At 41.1% G+C, this 13666-nt stretch overlaps 1 long non-coding RNA gene across 1 annotated transcript; it reads right to left on the bottom strand.

Annotated features, from left to right (window-relative positions):
* Positions 1-4828: 4828 nt before the first annotated feature.
* On the bottom strand, positions 4829-13042 carry LOC146360600 (uncharacterized). Its single transcript, XR_014799477.1, has 2 exons — positions 5077-13042; positions 4829-4997 (listed from the first exon to the last, which is right to left on the bottom strand). It is a non-coding gene; the product is annotated as an uncharacterized LOC146360600 (long non-coding RNA).
* Positions 13043-13666: the final 624 nt, after the last annotated feature.

The raw sequence follows: 13666 nt of genomic DNA, 5'->3' as shown, positions 1-13666 counted from the left end.
CACTGGCGCCACCGGGCCCTCTGACCACCACCAGTAGGCAACGGGTGAAGTGTCTTGCCCAGGGACACAACGACCGAGACTGTCGGAGGCGGGGCTCAATCTGGCAACCTTCCAATTACAGGATGAACTGCGAACTCTTGAGCCACGATTGCCCTATATACACATATACTTTACAGTACTAGTCAGTGCTTACATACTAGTTCTTTTCCCTACTTTTTCATGCTTACTGGTACAAATGCCCGTTACTAGAGTTAAATGCTATCAATGTATTCTCACAGTTATGGAACTGTCAAATGCATACAAAATAATGCTCACGTAAACATAACTGTGCACTAGTTTGCCCTTATTGCTGCAGTTTGTTTCAAATCACTTTGAATAAAGCTCAGCTTCTCTCAAGCTCTCTCTTACTATCTCTCACTCTCTCTCTCTCTCTCTCTCTCTCTCTCTCTCTCACACACACACACACACACACACTATGTAACGTTTCAGCAAGAAAATACCCCCCCTCCCCCCCACAGTGACACCACCACCACTAGTCTGCACAGCTGACATGAGGCAGCATGGATCCATCCTTTCATGCTATTTATGCCAAATTCTGACCCGACCATCTGCATGTCAGAGCAGAAATCAAACTCATCAGACCAGGCAACATTTATCCAATCTACTCATGTCAAATTTTGAGAACTGTAGCTTCAATTTCCTGTTCTTAGCTGACCAAAACGCTCTTCTGCATTCTTTGGTTGGAACAAATGGTTGTATGAGCTACGGTTGCCTTCCTATCAGACATTTTTCTCTGACCGTTGACATCAATAAGGCAGTTTTTCCAAGAGAACTGCCTTTCACTGGATATTTTCTCTTTTTTGTCACCGAAAAGGGTGTCTGTGTTACTTCTTGTCTTATATATATTGTCTCTGTTTTCCTCTGTCCTTTGTCAGAGTGTCTGTTCACCTACCCCCTGTGTCTCCATATTCCCAGTGTTCAAGGTTTCCGAGTGTTTTCCCAGTTTAGGTTTTCATGGTTGGTTCTGTTTGCTACTCAGCCAGAATAAACAGCTCGCTCTTTTAAAAAGTAGGCTCCAGAATGGATGATGGGATGTTCGCATGTCTTTATGTAACACTGAGTGTGCTGAACTAAAGGTAGGCCTAGTTTCATTTTCATGGTCATTATTATCAAGACAATGATTACGCCTTATTCTGATTATTTCTCCCTTTTGGAGGTGTAACATTTACATGAGGGGTGTAGGAACATTTCCCCCTAAATATTTTTAGATACATTTTTGTTGAAGTCACTGTTTTTGTCGTATTGATGATAATGCAGCTCAAATAAATACTTTTAAATAAAAGAATAACCGATCAAAGTGCTCAGTGGTGAAACTGTAACTCTTTCAGAGTTTGACAGCTGGACAAGTGATGCCGTATTTAAAGAAACATGAGATGAGTGCAGCATATTATCTGAACAGAGATCATTCAATGAGCAAGAATAAACACTGAAAGAGAAACACTTCACTGTTGATTATCATATGAAGTCTAATGAAAGCTGTTAATCTGTTAATATCCTGTTAATCTGCATACAGCAAATACAGAACATGCGACTTTAAAGCATCCAGCAAAGTGATAACTGTCCTCTGCCCACTAAGTAGTGACTCTACAAAAGATTATTTTCAATATCATCTTTATATTATATTTATATTATATTTAGTTATTCTCCAGCGCAACAATGTAAGGAGCTCTGTGATTGGTTAGGAAAGGACAGACTGGCCACCTCGATTTTTCTTCACTGCACATTGATCCATAGCTTTGCTCTGTAAAGGCTAACAACGTGCTTTTGCTTTACAAAGACATTTAGCGTCGGTATTCACTCTCTTAAAATGCCACTGAACACTGGAGTGAAATGGAGCCCTGATCCTCAGAGTTTTATTGTTCCTAACATTTCTTATAGATAGCACAGATAGTGCCCCACTGCAGTAATCACTCATGTCTAGATATTCCTGTTAAAAGGGAGTTTTTCCTCCCCACTGTAACATGGCAAACATAGCAAACGGATAATCCAGCTGAAGCTTCAGACAGCCGTCAGACAGTGAAACACTGCCATCTGCTGGACTCGAATAACAAAGACGCTGCTTTGACGGGTGAGGGAGTTTCAACAAGTCTGCAACGACTCAAGCATCAAACTACAGAACTATTGTAGCGGACATGGTGCTCTAATGGCTCCATTAACGCAGGTCAGAAAGGATCAAACATATCAATAAATTATAAAACACAAAACGTCTCTTATTGCCCAGGGCTCAGGAAGTGAGTGTGTTCCTTATAGCCTATTAAACCTTAGCAGGTTATTTTGATGTGTTACAGATGAAACAGCTATCCAGTAACATTCAGCTACAAAAATGCTTTTTTATCATTACTTTTTTACAGCTTCGCACTTTTACACAAGTTTTATCATCAGTGTCACAATGGCTGCTGCTAAAATTGAGTACAAGATATTTGTTGGCCTGATTAAAAGGTCTTGATGCGTGCTCAATCATCCAGGGAAGTAAATCTCCAAAAGTTGATTCTGTTCTTCTGGACGTAGCGTTTTCAGTCAGAGAAACCAGCCGACTGAAGGAACAATGGGCTGGGAGGTCAGTTCCTTAATCATGATTATGCAAATTCTCATAACCATTGATCAACAACCACTGATCAATGGTCTTGAGTACCATTCACAGAGAGTTGGAGAACAGCTGCAATCACAGCATTGTAAGATGGTGACAGATGTACCCTTAGGCCCCCTCCTCGATTCAGAGAGGGTCTTTCCCTTTTCACGTAAATGGCCTCCTTGACTCCGCCCTCAAACCAGCGTTCATTGCAGTTATTGTTGACAATCATATTGTATCGTGTAACCATCCAGCTCACATATTAAATGTAAATGTAAATGATTTGTTGAACTCAAGACATGATGAATGTTCCTGCATTAAAACACATCCAGCCTAGTGTTCTCACTCTCCCTAAATGGATCTGTTACATTAGTGATATATGGGAGTTGTGTTTCAGTCTTTTCCACATGAGGACATTTACCTTTAGTTTTTGCTTTACTGATGAGTGGCTGGTTAACCTGCAGTGGTTGAAGTATGTGTCGGTCGTCTGGAAGAGTAGGTGTAGAAGACGTCTTTAATGAATGTAATGCTCTGAAGGTGTCAGTGATTACTGTGAATTCATTATAAAAGTGCATTTCAGTGAATAAAGACAGGCCCTCATGGTGAAGCTCAGGTGTCCATAAAGTGTAACAGGAGAGCTTTGTCATACTTTCAGATATTTTACATGAGCCCGTCTTTCAAAAAATAAATAAATAAATAAATAAATAATTCATTCATCCACAGGTAGCACAATGCTCATATCTGAAAGTAAACTCTGATATATATCCCCGACTAGGGTTACTACTAAATAAAGGATCGCCTCAAAATGACTAAATATATAAAGACACTCTCCAGAAGAAGTTAACGGGATTTTGTTTATTGTACAAGCAATATCTTCATAAGAATTACAAATTCTGCAGACGTATTACCTTCTTACTGAACCTGAATAACTCACACACAGATGTGTCTGCTGCTGATCTTTGTTCAAACATGATGTTTTATCTTCTCTTCAAAACACATTACTCATCTTTCTGGCATCATGTTACATGAAAACACCTGCATTCTACCTGTGTCATTGTACCACAAAGACAATGATTGCAACACTGTGCTTGCAAAATAGAAGAAATAAGACGACCAGCAAATACATAAAAGATGGTAAAAGTGATTCCATCTTTGTGTCTCCTCCCATTGTTTCCCCAGTCTGTCTAGTTCCCATATTCCCAGGACACCGCTGGACAACAAGTGGGTATTCCAAGACTGAGAGACAGCCAGAGTTGGCAAAAGATCAGACATTCTCTACTTAAGTAGAAGCAAAAATACTATTGTTCCAGTGAAAGTTAAAGTACTGATTCAACTTCATTACTCAGTTAAAGCAAAAAAAGTACAGGCTCGAAGCGCTTACAGAGAAAAGCATACAACAGAATACAACAGAATGCTGTTCGCGGCAGTAACACACACTTGGAGGAGAGGCTCCAGCCGTCCATTCCAGCCCTATCCCTAACATTAACTCTAACCATAACTTTAACCTTAACCCTATCAGGTCTTGTTTTACAAAGCGATTCATGATTAGAACAAAAAACACATTTACACATACCGATGATTTGTCACATAGCATCGTTACCTGTTGGGATGAGAACGTGTTGTTTCCAGAGCACCACAAATTGGGGTTTCTGTAGCTCAGGTAGGAAACCTACTAATCAGAAAGTTGCTGGTTCAATCCCCGCCTGCTCCAGCCTGCATGCCAAATATCCTTGGGCAAGACACCAACCCCAAGTTGCTCTCCGATGCATCCATCGGGAGGATGAATGCGTATTACTGTTAGATAGAAAGCACTTACAGAGAAAAAGCATAGAAAAAAGTGAGTGCATGAATGAGGCAAGTTGTAGAGAGTAGAAAAGTTTTATACAAGAACCAGTTCATTTACCGTTATATTTTAGTTTTATTTTCAGTTCTGTACTTTTTACATGTAATATTGATTCATTAGATTGACTACATGTATTACACCTAACTTGCGGACAGCAAATTTAAACAACCGTAATAATTTATTTTCAGCATCTGAAATATTTATTTAGTTTGTTTTTTGTTTTCTTTTTGGCTCCTGATATTAGCCAACTACTATTTGTCAATGTTGAACTAATAATGAATCTAAGAAAAAGTATTTGTCACGGTTGGCCAGCGTCAACCGTGGGGATGTGAGGAAGGAGGAGCCAGGCACGGAGCTCTGAATGCAAGCAGTGCGTTTATTTACAGTGAATGGAAAATAACAATAAATCCGCAGTGCGTTCCCGACTCCCGTGAAATGTCCTCTTCCCAGTGCTAGTGTTCCTTGTCTCCGCTCCTCAGTGTCTGAGCACCCCGTGCTCGCTGCCCTCTCGTCTCCACGCTTCTCCTGGGGAGATAACAAACAGGCAGCCGTAAGACACATACAATGCGGCAGACTATCCGTACTGACTGGCCGAGAGACTAACGTGAAGTCACGCAATGATCCAGCGTCAGAGAGAGCGCCACCGCATTCTTAAGTAGCTCCTCCGACAAGGCTTGATCAGCTGTGTGATGGTCTTCAGGTGTGGCCAACCACCTGGCAGGGCCACACCCACCAGGCCTGAAGGTGCCTGTAAACAGGTGCTCTCAGAAACACCGGCATCCACACACACACACACACACACACACACACACACAGATATACCTGCAAGCAGGGAGAACGAGGGACAGCACACCAAAAACACACATGTCCATAACTGCTCAGGGACCCTGGGTCGTTTAGACTCCTGAGCTGTGCACGAGGGGTCGACCAGCCACTGGAAGGCCGGGCACTCGTTTTCAACCGTAATATACCTGATGTGCTCAGGTAACCTGTAGCGCCATGAAACCACTGTCACACCAGGGCGCATAAAAAATGATGCTTTAAGAGACTGATGGGATCGGGCAGCAGGGAAAACATCCACAAAATGCTACCTTCAGTTTGACTCCCTAAGACTACCTAAATTAAGTAGAGTCATTACATGCTTGTTAAAAGCAAACTCTCATATAGTTTTTAAATGTGCTTCTTTCATTACAATGACTAGATAAAGAATGTGGCACTGTCTCTATTTAACACTGGCTACCCCAAAATGTTTCCAAACCTACAACCGTAACTTTCACTGAGAGATTTTCAGATAAGGTTATTGAAGCTGTGGGGTTAATTTTTTAAGTAACATGAGATGAGAGGCAGCAGCATACATACAGAGCATCAGTGATAGAAAGCTAGGCTAACATAGGGTAGCTACCTCAGTCTCTCTGACTCAGAGAAAAAGGCTAGGAGCAAGAAGAAGCAAGAAGATGCAATCACAGAACAAACTGTGTAAACACACAGAGGGTCTTATAGTCCTGTTTGAGTGGGACCGGTTAAAATAACAAAAAACTAATTGCATGTTGTAAAAGTCAAATTCTGTGACTGAGTTAGAAAATTCAAAAGTTATGAGACATATGAGATTTGAGAATTGTTTAACACATAACTGCAGTACATACATCTCTATCCTACAATCACTGCTATCAATATATCAGCAATCATGACATAAACAAATAACAAAATTAAGCTGTTTTTTTTTAACAGACTAAAATCTTGCGGCACTTCCAAGGTCCACCTGTTCAAGGAGAAACATGTATAGGCCCATCTCAAGTGCCAGTGAACATCTAAATGATTCAGGGAAGACTTTGGAGAAAGTGCTGTGGGGAGATGAAACGAAATTCCAATTATGTGGCTTTAACTGACCTTTTGAAATAGGAGTGTGATGCAAAAAATAGCATCCCCGCAGTCAAGCAGAGAGATGGAAACATTATGATGTGGGCTACAGGACGACTTAGTCGGGGTTCCAAGCAGTCAGGAAATGTGACATCGTCAGACTGCATGCCACGGATTGGCTTGTCAGTCGCGGCACTCAATGAGTCATGAGACGGTGTCTTTCACTAAAATGAAAACTGCAGTTTTTTTAAAACCCTGCAACAAGGCAAATAGCTGCACAACACCGTGGTTTCCAAGTGTGACAAAAAGCCACAGATACATCATCGCTGCGACGTCTTCCTTTGTTGTGGCATTCGTGTTGCTTATAAATGACAACATGGACATCGGGCCGCTTTGCTGTAATGACCCCACGCACATTAGGTGGTACTTGATTGTAATGGAAAATGAGTTGAGTCACAGCAAGCTGATCTGAGTATGTACTAATGGAGAAGTGCTATAAGATCACGCAGTGGTCTAGTCAGTCTCCAATTCAATTCAATTCAATTTCTTTATTGTCCCACAAGGGGAAATTAGTTTAGCAGCAGGAGGATAAAAATAAACAGAACAATACAATAAAATAATAATGACAATAATAATGATAGAAAGTTCAAGGACAGTTATTTGCCATTTAGGAGACAAGACGCAGTAGGGATAAAAGAGACCTGGAGTCTTTGAGTCCTCCTCACAGGTACTCTAAAACGGCGGCCGGAAGGCAACAACTCAAACTCACTGTGAAGTGGATGGTTCACACAATTAATAATAGAATGAGCCTTTCTAAGCACATTTCTATTGTAAATGGCTATAAGTCCATCTTGCCAGCGCCCTGAAATTTTGCTAGCAGTTTTTACCAGAAGTCCCAACCGATTCTTATTCTTCACCGTCAGGTTACCAAACCAGGCAGCGATACAAAAGGACATCACAGATTCGATAAAACTTCTATAAAACAAGGACAACATCTCAGATGAGACATTAAAAGATCTCATTTTCCTTAAAAAGAACAGTCTTTGTTGAACTGTTTTAGTAGTGGCATCAGCATGAGATTCAAAACACAGTTTATGGTCAAGTACCACACCTAGATATTTATAACTCTCAACGATCCCAATATCGGCAGTTTTAATGATAGTAGGTGATGAGCTATAAGAGGACTTCCTAAAATCAATAATCATGTCTTTAGTTTTTGACACATTAAGTGAAAGGAAGGACTCATCACACCAATTCACAAAATCATCTACAACCTGTCCATGGCCTGACTCGTCCCCCACTAGAAGACTGACGATTACTGTGTCGTCAGCAAACTTCAGGATGTGTCTGTTCGTGAATTTGCTGCAACACTCATTTGTGTACAGAATGAACAGAAGGGGAGAGAGGCAGCAACCCTGGGGTGATCCAGTAGAGGAGGAGAGCACATCAGAAAATACATGATTCACCCTCACACATTGTGACCTATTGATCAGAAAGTCTGTCACCCAGCCGACCAGACTAGTGTCAAGCTTGAAATGATTGTAAAGCCTGTCAGCAAGTAAGAAGGGTTGAATTGTATTAAATGCAGATGAAAAGTCAGCAAATAATAATCTTGCATGGGTGTGGGGGGCCTCAAGATGCTTATACAAAAGATGCAGGAGTGTGACAACAGCATCCTCCGCACCTCTCCCTGCTCTATAGGCGAACTGGAAGGGGTCAAGATGGTGTTCAACCTGCATTAAAATCTCCTTCTTAATTATCTTCTCAAATGTCTTCATCACTAAAGAACTCAGAGCCACAGGCCTAAAATCATTCAGCGCCTTAGGAGAACTGCCCTTAGCAACAGGAACAATGACAGCTTGTTTCCCAATCTTAGGTACCGTCTGTAGCTCTAAAGAAAGTGAGAAGATATAGTGAAAAATCCCACTCAGCTGATCAGCACAAGTTCTCAGTACCTGTCCACAGATGTTGTCAGGTCCAGGACTCTTGCTTTTGGTGTGTCTAAAAAGATTAGCTACCCCCGTCTCATCAATACAAATTGATGGGGGAGTGATAGTCTTTTCCCTCAGTGTGCTGGTCTGCCTAGAACAGTCAAAGTTCTCAAAACGAAGGTAAAAACTGTTAAGACTGTCTGCCAGATGTTTGTCAGAGGTAAACCCTTCTAAGGTAATGCTACTTTTACCTTTCGTGTGTAGCCCTGCCATTGTTTTCATACCAAGCCAAGCTCTTTGGAGGTTGTTACTGCTGAGTTCTGCCTCAATCTTATTTCTGTACCTCATCTTGGCGATCTTTATTGCAGCCCTCACCTCCTTCCTCAATATTCTCATAGTGGGAACGTCTCCCTCGTTAAAAGCAATTTTCCTTTTAAGAATCAGATCCTTAATATCTTTAGAGAGCCACGGTTTGTTATTAGGGAAAGTCTTAAATTCTCTGACTGGAACCACAGAGTCTTTGCAAAAAGAGATGTAGCTACACACCACATCAGTGAGTTCATCCAAATCAGAAGTGCTCTCTTGAAACAAGGACCAGTCAGTGCAATCAAAACACCCCTGAAGGGCAACACAACTGTCTTTTGTCCAGACATTAGTCCGCTTCACACAGGCCTTCTCCCTCCTAATCACAGATCTGTAAGCAGGGAGGAGATGAATAACATTGTGATCCGAAGAACCTAGCGCAGGTCCGGCCACAGACTTATATGCCCCCTTAATCGGTCCATAACACAAATCCAGCGTTTTGTTATTCCTTGTAGGACAAGTGACATATTGAAAGAAATTGTTCAGTGATTTCTTAAGATTACATTGTTAAAATCACCAAGAATAAAATTAGGAGCATCCGGTGAGAGAGTCTGCAGATTGTGTACCACTTTAAAAATGGCGTCGGCAGCAACTTTAACGTCAGCTTTAGGATGAATGTAAACAACAGTGACAAAAATTTGAGGGAACTCCCTCGGTAAGTAAAAAGGCCTGACAGATACTGAAAGGAGCTCGATGTCAGGAAGACACAACCGCTCCCGCACAGTAAAGTTATTACACCAGCCCTGGTTGATATACAAACATACCCCTCCTCCGTGAGATTTGCGTGTTACTCCACAGTTCCGATCCAATCTGACAGGGGTCCCAAAGCCGCTGATTTGCAGTGAAGTGTCACTGTCCATATCGGTCAGCCACGTCTCGGTAAGCGCCATCAGACAAGCCTCCCTGTATTCCCGTAGATGAAGCACATTTCCTTGTAATTCATCCGTTTTGTTCCTAAGAGATTGGACATTGGCCAGAATCATAGAAGGCAGAGGAACACGACTCTTCCTCCGAAGTTTTCTTACACGCTGACGCACGCCGCCTTTCTTTCCGCGTTTTCTCAAGTGGCGGGGCTTTCCAAAATTAGTCTTTGACCGGGAAAATAAATCCTCACCAAGAATCACATCTGTCCGAGCATTAGAAGAGTCGTACATAGACAAACAGGACCACCGTAATCCAAGTAGTTCCTCGCGTGTATAAGTGATTGTCAGTGAGAGTGAATGACTCCAGGTGAATATCGCCAACAACAATAAAACTAAGGTGTAGAAGATCTCCATCTCGGCAAAATAAACTTCATAAAAAGTTAAAACCACGGTTAAGAACAGAGTTAAAACAAAGGTAAAAACAAAAAGAAAAAGAGAAAGAAAATGCCAATAAACACCTGCTGCAGGTCGCCACAAGAGCAGCGCCCTCTCACAGCTGATCCACCTCCAGACATCAGTAATGTAGAAAATCTGTGGAGGGAGCTGAAGTTTCAACTTTCCAAGTGGCAGTCAAGAAACTTAAAGGATTTAGAGAGTTTCTGTAAGGAGCAGAGGGTTAATGTTTGTGTGTCCTCACTGTAAAGACTGCAGGTTACTGGAGCGTGTCGTGTCATGTTTCCTGTTGCTCTGAGGTGCATCCAACAAATACACAAATCATTTACCACTAATAATAACACCTCCCCCACTTAAGTGTGTTCAACAGGAAGCTAAAAGTTGTTAGCTGTTAAAGTGTTCAAAAAACAGCAGGAGCTCGGTGTGAGGCCACAGTGGGCCAAAAAACACACACAAGATGACCTCCAGCAAGGACAAAATGTATCTGGACGTCTCTGTGAGCATCTGTCTCACTGTGTAAGTGTAGCACAGTGTCTGTGTGTGCATGGCTGGGGAAGAGAGACAGCACAACTGAAAGCCAGCACTCAGACGAGGACCCGGTGCATCGTCTGTCTCATCTCAGCCAGTTTACTTACAAACTCTTTAAGTTTGAATTTTAAAGCCGACAATGTGCACAGGGCAGTGATATTTAAAATGAAGGTAAACTATTCCAATCTCTGGAGCCCCAATTGTGTATCTCACACACACACAGTCCTGAATTCATTACTGAAGTCTCATCCAGACGTTCAATGTGTACACAAAGGAATTCTTCGGCAGGAGGTGAAAGAAAATGGCCCACAAGTTAATCCAAAATGACGGTTTTATCAACAATGGCCACCAGCAGTGATTTTGGCACCTGTGACAAGGTTGAAAAGAGCTGTGGGTAATTTGGTCTCACAAAATGCAGCGCACACACACACACACACACACACACACACACACACACACACACACTCACTAAGTTCTCCTCCTGCCTTCAGCCCAACCGTTGAGCGCGATGACAAATAGAGCCGCAGAATTTTGCTGCTGTGTAATTAAATTGAGACGTGGGGTCAAAATTCCCACCTAGATTGAGTGAGATGAAATATAAATCGGCTCTCCTCTAACTGACTTTATAGAAATAATTACATAAGCTGCATTTATAACTGTTATTAAATAACAGCAGCACACGAGAACTAAAGTGTAATCCCAGCACATTTCGCTTCGCTTGCACCGATTCTTTAGAGATGACGACTGTGGTGGGTAATTAAGGGCAAACAATATACAAGTCGCGTGAAAAATGGAGGCCGCATTACCTTTCCAAAGCTTCCTTTCCCGATGGCCCGCAGTATCTGGAAGTGGTCAAAGTTTACTGTGGAGAAAATGAGAAGCAGTTAGTGAGAACGTGTCAGTTTGAGCTGAGCTATAAAACAGGGAACATGACATGTACAGCACTGTGCAAAAGTCTTGAGCCATCCCTCATTTGCTTCCAGGGATCCGGACTTCCCTGTAATCTTTAAAGTGGTATTAAGGAATAGCTCTCCAGGCTTTTTAAAGTGTTTCTGATTTTTAATCCAGGGCTTGGATTTGACCAGTTTTTGTCTGTTAAGACCCTTCACACTAATCTCTGAAACATTCAAACATAAACAGACACCTAAGTCACGGAAAGGACCAGAAAACTTAACAAAGAACCAATTTGAAATTGTATCTTTACACATTTACTTGCAGCCTATTGCAAAAAAACAAGACCCCACATCATTTGTTCTCACTTCTTTAGTTGAAGAATGCAGTTAATAACACCGTTAACACAGACTGACCTGGCAAAACATGAAAAAGTAAGGGGGTGGTTCAAGACTTTTGCTCGGTACTGTATGAGAAATGGAAATGTGCACTTCACAATGTATCGCTGCACTTCGGCAGTACTGTGCAGATCAAATGTTTTTTTGAAAGAATTAAAAAGTCGGAGCGCAGTGGGAGAGAATAATGTGTGTGTTAGATAATGAAACGGGAAAGATTGAAAGGTGGAAATAATGAATCACAACAGTCAAAATGTGAAAAAACAAAAACATTTTCCCTGGAGGATCTGTACAGTGACACACCGTCACAGTATCGACGATTAGCAAGCAAAACAAAACCCCAGAAATAACATTTATTAAATGAAGACTCAGCTAAACCTTTTTAAACTTCACATCTGAATAACAAATAACACACGCAGCACATAGAAACAAATATCTAAAATGAGTTAGATCCCAGGAAGTTAGACACGCTTTCATAAGTTTTCTGATCGACTTTTACGAGATTAAATTTGAGCAAGTAAAGACATTTCACATGAAGCTCAGAGGCAGGAGAGTTGTACTTCAGAAAGACATCCAGCTCAGAGCGCTCAACTCATTCATCTTACTTTATTTTCCTATTTCAGTATGCATGATAACACAGCCAGATGTTTTCATTCATTGCCACTGAAGCAGATGCATGTGTGTGTTCTGCAGACTGATTGAATCCTTCTGTACGCAGCTTAAAATGAGTCCTGAGGAAAGAGGTTGAATGGAAGTGGTGAGGAAGAGTGTCATGTTTTTTTCCTCTGTAATAAATAAACTAAATAATAAGCACAAATATTTTTGTTTTCCAAATATATTTTTACGAGCGCTGAACATGTGATCAAGATTAGACGATAAATACAAGATTAATTTCACTATTCTGCTGTATTTCTACTTAACACCTACCTGACTCACTTTTGAATGAAATTAATGCAACGTGTGAGACTAATATTTTTAATCAGATCTTAATTTATGCAAAAATATCCATCATAGACCCCAGAAAAAAGCATGAAGAAAAAGAACACCCGATCCATGATATTAAAAAAGCCTTGATCATTAATAGCAAGTCTTTTTAATATCAACCAATAAGAGTAAAGTTAGCTTAAAGGCACAACCCCTGTTTTTCAGGCAGAGGAGAAAAAGAGGAGCTTCGTTTAAGATAAAGAAGCATGCAAAGCTACTCTAGTAGAGTCCAAGAATAAGAATATCATGTTGGAAATGAACATGAGGATGATCAAAACACATTCCCTCCAACAAATAAATACTATAGAGAGCGGAGCTGCTTCATCATTTTAAAAGAACAACGTCTTTGGCTGAGCACAAACACAAACGCTCAGGAATCAGATAAACCAACAACAGACAAGCTTTCTTCCAACAACTCAGAGTAAAGAGTAATGAGCTAACACTGAGTAACTGTTGGCCAGTAAAATCAACGGTTGCTAACTTTCACATGCAGCAGCTCATTAAGACACTTAAAATAAATTGAATTAAGACATTTAAATGTTGGTTGTATTTTCCTTCCCGATGCATGTGAAAGGTTAAGACTTACATCTCCAAATGTACTGGAACTGATTTGAACCAGAGGACTCAGCCACACTGTTACTATGTACTGCATAAACACGTTTACCGATGAAGGTAAATCAGACGCTGTCCTGACTGTGTGGCTAAATTTTGTGCTGAAAGCATCAAATCAATTGAATATGATTAACTTGCTATGAGAGTTTTTTAGTCCAAGTGTGACTTTTTCTGGGTTCATACACCTTTCAGGGTCAAATTCAAGCACTTTGTAAGCACGTTTAATGTCCATTTTCAAACTTTTCCAGCACATTACCATAAAAAGGATGCATATTTCACTTCGCATCACCTGAGTAAGACCACGTGAAAGGCCAAAT

This window comes from Perissodus microlepis, chromosome 23, assembly GCF_051167445.1.
Source record: "Perissodus microlepis isolate ML-2025 ecotype Zambia chromosome 23, ASM5116744v1, whole genome shotgun sequence".
Lineage (NCBI taxonomy): Eukaryota > Metazoa > Chordata > Actinopteri > Cichliformes > Cichlidae > Perissodus > Perissodus microlepis.
This window is presented reverse-complemented; position numbering and strand designations above follow the sequence as displayed.